We start from the raw sequence: 14,566 nt of genomic DNA on the forward strand, positions 1-14,566 counted from the left end.
ATCTTCGGCAGGGGGTTCCTCCCCGGGGGCCATCCGAGAAAGTATATCCGCATTAATGTTAGTCTTTCCGCTGCGGTACTTAATGTTGAAATCATAATTGGCCAACCGGGAGGCCCAGCGCTGTTCAAGAGCCCCCAACTTAGCAGTGTTCAAATGGGCCAAGGGATTGTTATTGGTGTAGACCGTGAAGGGAGTAGCGGCCAGATAGTTTTTGAATTTCTCAGTGATGGCCCAGACTAAGGCCAGGAGCTCTAGTTTGAAAGAGCTGTAGTTGGCGTCATTCCGTTCGGCGCCTCGGAGTTGTCGGCTGGAGTAGGCGATTACTCTCTCTTTGCCATTCTGGACCTGAGATAGGACTGCGCCCAGACCTTCGAAGCTGGCATCTGTATACAGACGGAACGGCAGGCTGTAGCCAGGATACGCCAGAATAGGGGGTGCCGTGAGGAGGTACTTTAAAGCTGGGAAGGCATTTTCTTGATCTTCGGCCCACTGTATCGGTAGCCTCCCATTATAATTCTCCCGGGCAGTGGTTCTCAGTAGTTCGGTCAAGGGCCCAGCAATTTGAGCAAAGTGTGGGAAGAAATGTCGGTAGTAACCAGCAAATCCCAGGAAACTTCGGACGTCTTGCACCGTCTTGGGTGTAGGCCAATCCCTCACAGCACTTACTTTATCCGGATCGGGCTGGACACCTTTGGCACTGATGACATGCCCCAGGTAGTGTACTTGCGGCTTCAACAGATGACACTTGAAGGGTTTAACCTTGAGCCCATGTTGAATAAGGACTTGGAAAACTTCTTTCAGGTGGTCCAGATGTTCCTGATATGTCCGGGAATAGACAATGACGTCATCTAGATACAAAAGAACACTCTGGAAGTTGAGATGCCCTAAACATCGCTCCATTAAGCGTTGAAAAGTAGCCAATGCGTTGCACAGTCCAAAGGGCATACTGTACTTTTAAACTCAAAGAGTCCCATGGGTGTCACAAACGCTGTCTTCTCTCTATCTTCTTCCGCTATCGGTTCTTGCCAGTATCCACTTGTCAAATCCAGCGTAGAGAAGTAGGCGGCGGACCCCAATACAGTCAAAGATTCTTCAATACGAGGGAGAGGGTAGGTGTCCTTGTGGATTACCCCATTCAGTTTTCTGCAGTCCACACAAAAACAGATAGTCCCGTCCTTCTTCTTCACAAGGACCAAAGGTGCCACCCAAGGGCTATTGCTCTCCTGGATAACATCAGCTTCCTTCATTTCCACAAGCATTTTCTTTATGGTCTGATACATCCCAGGAGCCACGGGACGATGCCTCTCTTTAATGGGTGGACTATCTCCGGTGAGGATCCGGTGCTTGATCATCGTGGTCCTGCCGAAGTCAGTGGGAAACTTGCTGAAAGCTTCTTGGTATTGCTTAGCTACCTGGATGACTCCCCCTACCTGCTGCTTGGGGGTGTCTTCATCCCCTATTTGTAGTTGGGTCCACCAGGGTTCTACAGGGTTCTGATTAGACCCTCGTTGGACAACTTGTGACTTCGAGACCACATCTCTTGCGTCCAAACGGTGCAGTTTAGCCACCGGGGTATTCTTGGATAGTCATGCGGCAACTTCAGAGAGGTTAATAAGTCTTACTGGAACCTTCCCGTTTTGTACTGTCACCAGGCTTCTAGCTGCTCGCACCAAGGGATAATCTTCCAGTATGATGGGCTCTAACAGTGCTTGGTAATCCCGATTCTTCACCCCAGGTCGGGCATGACACCAAACAACCGTCTCCGCCTGTGGCTGTAGGGTAACAGCACGTATGTCCTGAATCCTGACTCAACAGATTTCTCCTTGATGGTTCACAAACTTCTGTTCTGCTTGGAGTATCTTGAGGTGGTGTTGCGCGGCTCGCTGGCCTGGAGGTGACATGTGAGGGAGAGGTGCATGCAGTGAATCAACTTTAACTGCTAGTCTCTTAAAAGCTAGGAAGGCCATGTCGGGATTTTGCACAGCCAGCATCCTAAGTTGGGCCTTGTCCCACTTATTCTGTGCTCTCTCTATGAACTGGTCCATCAGCACTCGATAACCCTGGTCGGGCGTGATGTCATCCAGCTTCTGCACCGCCTCTAATGCATTCTGCAAAGCTACCGCATAAGCTCTGAGAGTCTAACCTGGTTTCTGACGTCGCTCATATAGTCTGAGGCGTACCTCAGAGGGTGAATGGGATTCAAAAACTTGAGAGAGTCCCTCGAAGATCTGTTCCATTTTGGCTTTGTCAGTCGCTGGCCAGGTGCGAAGCTCCTCCAAAGCAGGTCCCTGAAGCTGTCCTAGCAGCAGCTGCACCTGTTGATGTGGAGGAAGTGCATAGAACCCGAAGAGGCTGTAGAACTTTTATTTAAAGTCTCTTAATGTGAAAGGGTCACCGTTGTAGGTGGGAAGCACAGGATTCCCCAGGAAGACAGGTGCAGCAACAGGGGCTCCTAGCATGTAGGGAGAAGCTGGAGGTGGACTAGATGGATCCTGCTCTGGCCGTGGTAAAGGATTTGCTGGGATCACAGGAAGACTACGTCGTTGTAGGGTCGACAGCATTGGTGAGGGCGGCAGCACTCTTCTAACTTGTGGTGGAGACCGGATTGGCGGGGTCACAAGAGCATCACTCTCCTGTTGCTCAGGTGGTGACGATGGCGCTGCAGGCTCTGACATCTTTATATTAAGTTTGCTGTCCCTTTAAGTAAACCTTGGATTCCTGGGTCCCAAGGAGATATGCAATTGTTCTCTAATCTGGAACTTGAGTGCGTAGATTTCAAATTTGAAAGCGGCGACTTGAAACTGGAGTGTGTTAAGCTGAAATTTGAATGCGTTGATCGTGAATCTATACAGGACTTCAGTTTGGCAATCTGGCGTCTCAGAGTCCTGTACTGCTCCGGCTCTTTACAACTTTTAACTCGCTGTTGCACTCTGCGCTTTTTCGCGCGTTGCGCTATGTCCTCTTGCAGGTCTCCGACTCTGGACTCCGGCAAAATGGCCGCCGTGGCACCGAGGGCTTCGGTGGGCGGGGTCTCTGGAACATGCGCGCGAGAAGGCCCCGCGCTAACTTCAACTCTTTCCACTGCGAATTGTAACTCTGCTGTACTCTTCGCCTCCCCCCTTACTTTTCGTGCGCACCTTATAATGCCCACCACACGCACAACTCTTGTACACTGTAATGCTGTTTGCAGCACATGAATAAAGTCTGTTTTATTGGGAGGAGTTCACTTTCACTAGTGGCAACAGCAGCAGGCACACACCCGAATCCTGTTCGTGAGACGCCAAAAAGGCTTTGTGGTACGCCTCAGGGGTTGTAGGGTAGTTGGGGTGTTGCTATTCTGGATAATAAAGGGTGCTGTTAACCCTTGTCACTCGTGACGCCAGGGTGAGGGTTAAATACTGTAATGGTGCTGGGCCTATCGCCACCCTTCCCAAGAGCGGTAGGTGAATGTGTAATAAATGGATTGTCCACAACCACTGTTTAACTGAAAACTTGCAGGAACTTTTACTGAAGATTTTCTGTAGCAGGTAATAGCAATAACAGTCCAGATAACAGAGTCTATTTCTAGTTGAGCAGCGATTGACAGTTGGTTGGGATCAGATAAGCTCAATTTTGCTGTTAGAAGATTCCATAGCATAGATCTGCTGGATTTAGGGGTGCATTTAGGTCCAGTGATCTTGTGGAGAGTAGCGGGGAATTGTAATTGTACAACAGCTTTGGTATAGGCCGAGGCCGCAAGGCTTTGGCCTAGTAAACGTACTTGAAAGTTGCGGGGCAGCACAGGAACAAGAGCGAGATTAATGGCTGCAGCTCCCTTATATGGGCAGGGGCTGAGCCGTTTTGGATTGGTCCATAACAACTGTCACTCACCGTTACACGGCATTGTGGGTGAACACGTGATACCACAATGCTGTGATAACACTGCCATTGCCACCATTGCCTCCTGAGAAAGCCGCGGAGGCGGCAAAACATGTAGAGGCGGCAATTGTGTTTATTTTTTAAGCGATTCCAGAGTGTTACCCTTTATATAAATAGCAACTGCAGGGCTACTTTTGGAGAAATAGCGGTGACTATTCTCTTAATTGTGATAGAAACACTCGGTACACCTGGCATCAGTTTTAAATCTTTATTAGTTTATTTGGGAATTTTTTACTAGCACACAATGAAAGTTACATTTTAGGGGGTAAGCAATAGGGGTATCATACCCCGGGCTTTGGTCCTGGGGTTTAGTGTGTTAGTTTAGTCACAGGCTGAGGCAGAACATTGCTAGGCCAGTGATTGGCTGAGTGGGTAATTCCTTGGCCACTTCAAGGAAGGTGGGGGCAAGAGAGCGCTAAGGATGGGTAAGTAGGATGGGACCCATACAGAAGATGGCAGGGGGGCCTTAGTGTTTGGACTAATAATAATCAAATACTCATCCCCTATCCTGTGGATAAGGAACACATGTCTGATAAGTTCAGTTTCCCAGAGTACCCCTTTAAGGAGGTTCTACCACTGACAGCTATCTTTGTATGCACATTCAGACAGGGAAAGCTGTCAGTCAGTGAGGATGAACCAACCTTTGAAGTTGTATGCCCCAAAAAAGCAGAAGTTTCAATGAATAAATTATGTTGTTATGAGTTCGCTTTAATGGCAAAACCAGAGTAAGCCCAGCAATGCAACTGTTTTATTTATTTATTTTTTATTGGGGGGGGGGGTGCTCTTCTTTGGTTAGCAGAAGTGTTATTGTGACATTATGCAAGAGCCACAGAGAGAAGGCATTCTTATGCCAATCAGCTATTCCAAACAGTGCAAGAATGAAAGACCCTGAATCATGTGGAAAAAAAGTCGTCTTTAATTAATACTGTAGTTCCTTGGATCTATTTAGTCACAATCTCTGGAACTTTGGAGAACATTTTTAAACCTATATTTTATATTCCATGAAATGTTAAGGTTGATTATTAAGACAAGAATATGAGGCAAGTGTCAGCATTGAGCAGAGGGAAAAATAATCATTACTTTGTTCATCAAGAATTCAAAAGACAGCATGAAATTCAACTTCATTGCACTGAGGTCTAATTTAAAGTGATTGTTATTTCTGGCATTCAGAGACTGTGAATAGACCCTTAACCTTATGAAAAGAACTACACTATATAAACGGAAAGGCTGTTCATTGCAGAATAATGAAACTTACAAAATAGGAGCATTGAAAGCTGCCTCCGGATTGGCTATTAGCAGTTCCTAGACATATGCTTACACGTTTGGCTCCAAAAACCTATTTCATAGGCTTCAGTGAGCAGAAACTTGTTTTGGGAAACAACGCCTAATTGACATGGTTGCAACCAATTTTAATTGGCCTTTTCTATGTTAAACAGTTTCGGACAGCAATATTATACTGCTTTAGACTGCAATGTCTACAACACTGAAAAAGTTACTATATTTTCCTTAAAATAATAATAATAATAATAATAATAATACTATTTTCTTAATCTGGGATAATTCGATGTCCAGCATGTCAAGAATATCAGAATACCCACTGTCTTTAAAATTCACAGCATACTGCTTTGACTTTGAAGCAATGTGAATTAGGTATTATGACATCATTATGTCGGGGTGGACACAGACAGTAATGTTTTAAGATAAGCCAACAATATTGTTATCCTGGAAAAATCCCTTTAACCCCTTAACGATGAAGGACGTATATTTACGTCCTCCGCCGGCTCCCGCGATATGCCGCGGGGTTACGCGGTGTCCCCGCAGCATATCGGGTCGGTCCCGGCGGCTATCAACGGCCGGGACCCGTGGCTAATACAGGACATCACCGATCGCTGTGAGGCCCTGTATTAACCCTTCAGACGCAGCGATCAAAGCTGACCGCCGCGACTGAAGTGAAAGTGACCCAGCTGCTCAATCGGGCTGTTCGGGACCGCCGCGGTGAAATCGCGGCGTCCCGAACAGCTTACAGGACACCGGGAGGGCCCTTACCTGCCTCCTCAGTGTCCGATTGATGAATGACTGCTCCGTGCCTGAGATCCAGGCAGGAGCAGTCAAGCGCCGATAACACTGATCCCAGGCGTGTTAATACACGCCAGTGATCAGCATGAGAGATCAGTGTGTGCAGTGTTATAGGTCCCTATGGGACCTATAACACTGCAAAAAAACAGTGCAAATAAAAATAAACATATGTGGTATCGCCGCTTGTGTAAATGTCCGAACTATAAAAATATATTGCTAATTAAACCGCACGGTCAATGGCGTACACATAAAGAAATTCCAAATCCAAAAAAGCATATTTTTGGTCACTTTTCATACCATAATAAAAAGTGATCAAAAAGTCAGATCAAAACAAAAATGATACTGATAAAAACTTCAGATCACGGCACAAAAAATGAGTCCTCATACCGCCCTGTACGTGGAAAAATAAAAAAGGGGGTCAGAAAAGGACATTTTTAAACGTATAAATTTTCCTGCATGTAGTTATGATTTTTTCCAGAAGTACGATAGAATCAAACCTATATAAGTAGGGTATCATTTTAACCGTATGGACCTACAGAATAATGATAAGGTGTCATTTTTACCGAAATATGCACTGCATAGAAACGGAAGCCCCCAAAAGTTACAAAATGGCGTTATTTCTTCGATTTTGTCACACAATGATTTGTTTTCCATTTCGCACGTGAATGTTTGGGTAAAATGACTAATTTCCCTGCAAAGTAGAATTGGAGATGCAAAAAATAAGCCATAATATGGATTTTTAGGTCGAAAATTAAAAGGGTTATGATTTTTAAAAGGTAAGGAGGAAAAAACAAAAGTGCAAAAACTGAAAAACCCTGCATCCTTAAGGGGTTAATGTATGTTTATAACTGATTTTAGATGTGACAGGAGTAACACGACCAAAGATTGCTAAGTTGCATTGTGTCATTCATCATGTGTCGTAGCTGAACCAAGCAGAGTCGTACTGAAACCCAACGGTTGCAAAAACATCAGCTCAGTTAAGTTTATTGTGACTGCTGGGTCTTGGTCATGGACCATTTTGGGTCGCAGGATGCTTTGGTTAGCATGACTGTGGTAGGACAGCAGCCTCAGACTTATACTATTGCTCTTACAATGGAATTCTATTATTCATATCATGGACATATCGTACCAAATAAAAAATAAACAAAAAATCTCTTGACAGCTATCATTCTCTCCCTTCCTTTACAGAAAGTGCTTGTCCAGTGTGTGAGTATGATCTGCCCCCATATAAACATGCATCCCCTATCCCTGCCTCCTGTGGTCGGGGGCTATGAAATCCCAAACATACATATTCACATTAGAGCTCATATTATTGCATGGTTATACTGTGGTGAATACCAAATAACCCAGAGGAAAAACAAGTCATGCAAATGTTGTAACTTTTTACTAAAAAAATCCTTTAGAATGTAGAATAAAAGAACATGCAAATACTATTTACATCACCACCGATGGAAAGGATAGCCTGGGTGTCACCCTAGCGATAGATTCATGCAAATAAATGCTGAAATACTGATGAAATCACACAAGGTGCTGTTCATATTTTATCACTTACTTTAATAATCTATAGGATATTCTGAAAGGTTCAGGTGGTAATTTTATGAGACAGAAAATATTTCCTACATTGGGATACTTCCAATCCGTCATGCACACTTGTATGTAAAAAAAAATGTATGAATAAAATATTGAGTAAATGTAGATAATCAAGAGTAAATTGAATAGAAGGCTTGGGGACTCTAGCATTACAAGATAAAGTCTGTCTCTCTTTGATCTATAAGAGATGAGCCATAAAGGCAGCTTCTGTTCCTCTGCTTAGGAACTAAGAATTCCTTTTACTGCATTATGCATTAGATCATTACAGAAGAAGTACAAGCCTGGAGCATGTGGTTCAAATAGCTACAAGCCTAAAAAACATAATCAAGGATAGCAACTCAGATATATTCTATCTTCCGTAGCCCTATACACACACAAACCTATGATCTTTTCTCTGTAACAGCAGAGGATGCAGGTAAGTGTCTTCTCTTTGTTTTATGTTTTTTTTTTTGTGTATGTTTTGCTTCATTTAGCTGTTTTTCTTTCAGATTTTTTCTTCCTGGTTTCCCATGCAGCACACCTCAGCAGGTTTCTATGACTGTGATGACTAATTTACAGCACAAAGCTGCCATAAAGTGTTTTGATAAAAGCTCTTATCTGTGTCTTTTCCAGAGCTTCTGAACCTGAGGTCAACATCTGCCCATATCTAGGAATCTTAGGTAATTCTACCATTAAAACCCTTAACCAGCTGATGTTAAGTAAATATAAAATAAAGTAGTGTCCATGCAAGGTCAAGAAAAGATAATAGAACTAGATAAGAACTTATCACATATGAGACAAGTTGAAGGAGTCTTGATCATAAATCACCATTTCTTCTAGCCTACCTCATATTTGCACTGCTGTGCCCCAGTAAAGACTAATTTATTACCAATACAACGGCTGCTAGGAAAAAGGCTTGGTGCCCAACAATGACTCATTTTCCGCCTTACTTTGTTGGAGGCTTATGGTTAATAAAAATATCACCTGAATGAGCTTAACAATGATTATTGTAAATTTAGCAGTCACCTTCAATGAACACGATCAATTAAACTGACTTTTTTATATTCTTACTTTGTCAATATTGCCATCACAATACCTATTTTTAAACTGAATGAAAACACATGGAATTAAGAGATAGAAGGATTGCTTATCCCTAAAGTCTACAAGGGAATACTTGGGGGAAAACTAAATTAATAAACCTAACATTTGTATAGCAGCCAAACAGTATATTCCTCAAAGAATTTGCCTCCTGAACTCAGACAATGTTGCTTTCCTTGTAGCTCAGAATTGAGTCTTGCAAACTGAATGAGTTCATCAGTTATAATTATTATAATTATTTATTGATATATATATATATATATATATATATATATATATCTATATATATATAAAGGGGATGAGTATTTGCCTCAGGGCGAGGCCACCACTCCTGGTGTAACGGAGCTTCAGAAGGCCATTAAGCACTCCGCGGGCATTCTGGGTAGGGGAATATACAAGCCAGATCACCCTGCTCTGTACTGACGAGTGGCAAAAACCACGAAACAGCTGTCTGCTGATGGGTAGAAACTTTCCTTTTGGGGAGTAGTCTGGCTTGGCATAAAATCCCAATCAGCTTTTATCTTCCTTAACAGGAGCTAAGCTGATACCAGGGAACATTACCTGAAAAGGTGATGCATATTCCTATATATATATATATATATATATATATATATATATATATATATTGTCACGATTCGGCAGGCTGGAGGTGGATCCTCTGTGCCAGAGAGGGATAGGCGAGGACCGTGCTAGTGGACCGGTTCTAAGCTGCTACTGGTTTTCACCAGAGCCCGCCGCAAAGTGGGATGGTCTTGCAGCGGCGGTAGCAACCAGGTCGTATCCACTAGCAACGGCTCAACCTCTCTGACTGCTGAAGATAGGCGCGGTACAAGGGAGTAGACAAGAGCAAGGTCGGACGTAGCAGAAGGTCGGGGCAGGCAGCAAGAATCGTAGTCAATATGGCAATAGCAGGAGGTCAAGTACACAGTATGGACAAACACAGTAAACGCTTTCTCTAGGCACTAAGGCAACAAGATCCGGCAGGGGAGTGCAGGGGCAGTGATCAGATATAGTCTGGGAGCAGGTGGAAGCCAATTAAGCTAATTGGGCCAGGCACCAATCATTGGTGCACTGGCCCTTTAAGTCTCAGAGAGCTGGCGCGAGCGCGCCCTAGAGAGCGGAGCCGCGCGCGCCAGCACATGACAGCAGGGGACCGGGACGGGTAAGTGACCTGGGATGCGATTCGCGAGCGGGCGCCTCCCGCTGTGCGAATCGCATCCCCGACGGCCATGACAGTGCAGCGCTCCCGGTCAGCGGGACTGACCGGGGCGCTGCGGGGAGAGAGACGCCGTGAGCGCTCCGGGGAGGAGCGGGGACCCGGAGCGCTAGGCGTAACAGTACCCCCCCCTTAGGTCTCCCCTTTTCTTTGTCCGGTAACTGCCTCCCCTGGGATGAGGACACCGGGAAAGAATGGAGGGTTTCCTCAACGGCAGGCAGTACAGCAGGAGTGGGAATGGGGGGGGAGGGCAGAGGGTGAAGCCTGGCACGGGGCAGTGTGACACCAGGATGAGGGCCATGAGGAGGCACTGAGGCTTGCCTGACGGGACTGGGAGGGGGGGAGAGGCACTTCCTATGGCAGGCAGAGTCCCAGTTCTTGATCTCCCCGGTGGTCCAATCAAGGGTGGGAGAATGAAGCCGGAGCCATGGCAGATCGAGGAGGACCTCAGAGGTACAGTTGGGAAGGACGAAGAACTCAATGACTTCATGATGGGGTCCTATACACATCAGGAGGGGTTCTGTGCGGTAACGCACTGTGCAATCCAACCTGACTCCGTTGACCGCGGAAATGTAGAGCGGCTTGACGAGACGGGTCACCGGGATGCGGAATTTATTCACCAAGGAATCCAGAATAAAATTCCCAGAGGCACCAGAGTCCAAGCAGGCCACGGCTGAGAGGGAGGAGTTGGCTGAAGGAGAAATCCGCACGGGCACCGTGAGACGTGGAGAAGCCGACTTTGAATCAAGAGACGCCACACCCACGAGAGCTGGGTGCGAGCGTGCGTTTCCCAGACGTGGAGGACGAATAGGGCAATCCACCAAGAAATGTTCGGTACTGGCACAGTACAGACAAAGATGTTCTTCCCTACGGCGATTCCTCTCTTCCTGGGTCAGGCGAGACCGATCCACTTGCATGGCCTCCTCGGCGGGAGGCCCAGGCGTAGATTGCAAAGGAGACTGTGGGAGAGGTGCCCAGAGATCTAAGTCTTTTTCCTGGCGGAGCTCTTGATGTCTCTCAGAAAAACGCATGTCAATGCGGGTGGCCAAATGGATAAGTTCTTGCAGGTTGGCAGGAATCTCTCGTGCGGCCAGCACATCCTTGATGCGACTGGATAGGCCTTTTTTAAAGGTTGCGCAGAGAGCCTCATTATTCCATGATAATTCGGAAGCAAGAGTACGAAATTGGATGGCGTACTCGCCCACTGAAGAATTACCCTGGGCCAGGTTCAGCAGGGCAGTCTCGGCAGAAGAAGCTCGGGCAGGTTCCTCAAAGACACTTCGAATTTCTGAGAAGAAGGAGTGTACAGAGGCAGTGACGGGGTCATTGCGGTCCCAGAGCGGTGTGGCCCATGACAGAGCTTTCCCAGACAGAAGGCTGACTACGAAAGCCACCTTAGACCTTTCAGTAGGAAACTGGTCCGACATCATCTCCAAGTGCAGGGAACATTGCGAAAGAAAGCCACGGCAAAACTTAGAGTCCCCATCAAATTTGTCCGGCAGGGACAAGCGGAGGCTAGGAGCGGCCACTCGCTGCGGAAGAGGTGCAGGAGCCGGCGGAGGAGATGGTTGTTGCTGCTGTAGCTGTGACTGAAATTGCTGTAGCTGTGACTGAAGCTGCTGTAGCTGCGACTGAAGTTGCTGTGTCATGGTGGTCAAGTACGACAGCTGGTGATCCTGTTGGGCGATCTGTCGGGCTTGCTGGGCGACCAGCGTTGTGAGGTCAGAGACAACTGGCAGGGGAACCTCAGCGGGATCCATGGCCGGATCTACTGTCACGATTCGGCAGGCTGGAGGTGGATCCTCTGTGCCAGAGAGGGATAGGCGAGGACCGTGCTAGTGGACCGGTTCTAAGCTGCTACTGGTTTTCACCAGAGCCCGCCGCAAAGCGGGATGGTCTTGCAGCGGCGGTAGCAACCAGGTCGTATCCACTAGCAACGGCTCAACCTCTCTGACTGCTGAAGATAGGCGCGGTACAAGGGAGTAGACAAGAGCAAGGTCGGACGTAGCAGAAGGTCGGGGCAGGCAGCAAGAATCGTAGTCAATATGGCAATAGCAGGAGGTCAAGTACACAGTATGGACAAACACAGTAAACGCTTTCTCTAGGCACTAAGGCAACAAGATCCGGCAGGGGAGTGCAGGGGCAGTGATCAGATATAGTCTGGGAGCAGGTGGAAGCCAATTAAGCTAATTGGGCCAGGCACCAATCATTGGTGCACTGGCCCTTTAAGTCTCAGAGAGCTGGCGCGCGCGCCCTAGAGAGCGGAGCCGCGCGCGCCAGCACATGACAGCAGGGGACCGGGACGGGTAAGTGACCTGGGATGCGATTCGCGAGCGGGCGCGTCCCGCTGTGCGAATCGCATCCCCGACGGCCATGACAGTGCAGCGCTCCCGGTCAGTGGGACTGACCGGGGTGCTGCGGGGAGAGAGACGCCGTGAGCGCTCCGGGGAGGAGCGGGGACCCGGAGCGCTAGGCGTAACATATATATATATATATATATATATATGGACTAGTTGCTTTTAAAGTTCAAAGAGTTCAACCAACTTTTTTAATCTATTGTTTAGGTCTTAAAATTGACCCAGCCATTTATGCAAAGCTGGTAAAGACTTACATGTTTTGCTTCAGAAAAAAAAATATTTTTGAGATTGCTTTCAGTTGTCAGCAGGGACCGAGGCAGCACGAAGGCGTCCAGCACGTTTAAAGATTACAAGGTGATTGGGCGCAGTCTACCCACAGTCAATGTGCCAGCTCCACCACTCTATTCTATGAGAATCATTACACCCAACAATGTGGTGGCAAAGTCTCAGTTCTGGTACTTTGTATCTGAACTGAAGAAGATGTAGAAGGCATCTCGAGAGATCGTATACTGTGTGTAAGTTTTTGAGTAGTCTCCTCTAAGGTGAAAAACTTGCTGCCTTATGATTCCTATAGTGGAACACACAACATGTACCGCAAATACAAGGACCCGGCTACAGCGGGTGCAGTGACCCAGTGCTACCGTGATATAGGTGCCAGCAATCGTGCTCGTGCCCACTCAATTCAAATTATGAAGGTTGAGGGGATTCCTGCCAAAAAGTGTTGCACATCTGCCAAGTAAGCAGTTCCTTGACTCAAAGATCAAGTTCCCTCTGCCACACAGAGTTCTGCGTCACCAGCACAAGCCCCGCTTCACCATCAAGACACCAAACACCTTCTACTAAGCAAGGAACTGTACTTGTTCTGTGGTCAAATAAAATTCTTATTTAGAAAAATATTTTTGGGACTAAGGGCCTGTTTACATTTGCATTATGACCACTGTGTTACTCAATTATTTACTGGTGGCACTATGTCTGTTAAATAAAATACACGATGCCCAATGGCCCCATTTGACTGGAATTTGGAATGGTGTGTAGAAGTTTACCAGACAAAACAATGCTGCATACTTCCCTATTTTCATTCAAAAGCAAAGTAACATGCTATATTATTTTTTTCTCATTTAATAAATCTCTTTTTTTTTCACAGAAAACATATCATAGTAAAGTGGGAAAATGTGAGTCCCACATAGTGAACAATTGGGAATTTTATATCTCTCTACAATACATTCAAATTATAGTTACAATACATTCAAATTCCAACATGTGCAGATAGAATGGAATTAACTTACTAAAGAAAAGGTCCCTATTTGGTTTTTAGTAATGGAATAAGACCTATTTAACTTGCTTATTTTTCTTTTTTCCATAGACTTAAAGGGGTATTTCAAGTTAAAACACTTATCCCCTATATACAAAATAGGGGATAAGTATTAGATCATGGCAAGTCTGTCCACTGGGGCCCCCTGGGATCTTGAAAACAGGGAAATAGAATCTTGTTTTGGAAAGGAGTGACAAGTCATGTCGGCATGCCATAGCTCCACTAATGACATAACGAGCTGCCGAAGATTTCTGAGCTCTGTGTTTGGCTATTTCTGGCAGCTCCATAGAAAGTGAATGGAGCAGTATCATGCATAGGCGATCCATCAACATTTGGGTTCCCTGTTCTCAAGATCATGGAGCTCCCAACGGTTTAAACCACCACAATCTCACACTTATCTTGGAATACCTTTTAAAGCAGATATGTCAGTATTTAAATATGGGTAAACATAAGCCTTTGTCTAGATAGGGCTTCTTATCAGGATTCCAGGCATAATCCTTTCCAGTGCTGTGATATAAGCTTATTTGCCAATTTGTAAATGAGGCTGACATGCCCAGGGGGAATTCCATAGCACAAAAAGGGTCCAGGGTTAGCCATCCATAGAAGTAAATATGAAGAAAACCTAATGGATGTCAAAGAGTAGTAGGCACATGCAAGAGATGGTGAAGTAGAGGATGTGAAAGGACAACCATGGGTCTTACCATGCTGGGGAATGCTGCCTGGGCACATAAGCATTATTTACATATTAACAAGAGCTTATATTGCAGCACTGGAAATGACTATGTAGATAATAGGGATATGCCTGGAATTCAGACGAGAAGCCCTATGTAGTCATAGACTTACATTCACCCACGTTTAACTATTGGCAGTTTCACTCTTATAGTCATACATACTTTATAGATTTCTTAATCAAATATATTTGATAAAATAGTCATATATAAGATGGCATAGAAAAGTTGTTGCACCTAGCTGAACTCCATTTGTTTTCTCAAATAATTAACTTGGTAATGGAATTCTGAT

At 45.7% G+C, this 14,566-nt stretch overlaps 1 pseudogene; it reads left to right on the top strand.

The window, feature by feature from the left end:
- Positions 1-2,735: 2,735 nt before the first annotated feature.
- Positions 2,736-13,077, top strand: LOC130357412 (60S ribosomal protein L18a-like; annotated as a pseudogene).
- Positions 13,078-14,566: the final 1,489 nt, after the last annotated feature.

The sequence above is a fragment of the Hyla sarda genome, chromosome 2 (assembly GCF_029499605.1).
Source record: "Hyla sarda isolate aHylSar1 chromosome 2, aHylSar1.hap1, whole genome shotgun sequence".
NCBI lineage: Eukaryota > Metazoa > Chordata > Amphibia > Anura > Hylidae > Hyla > Hyla sarda.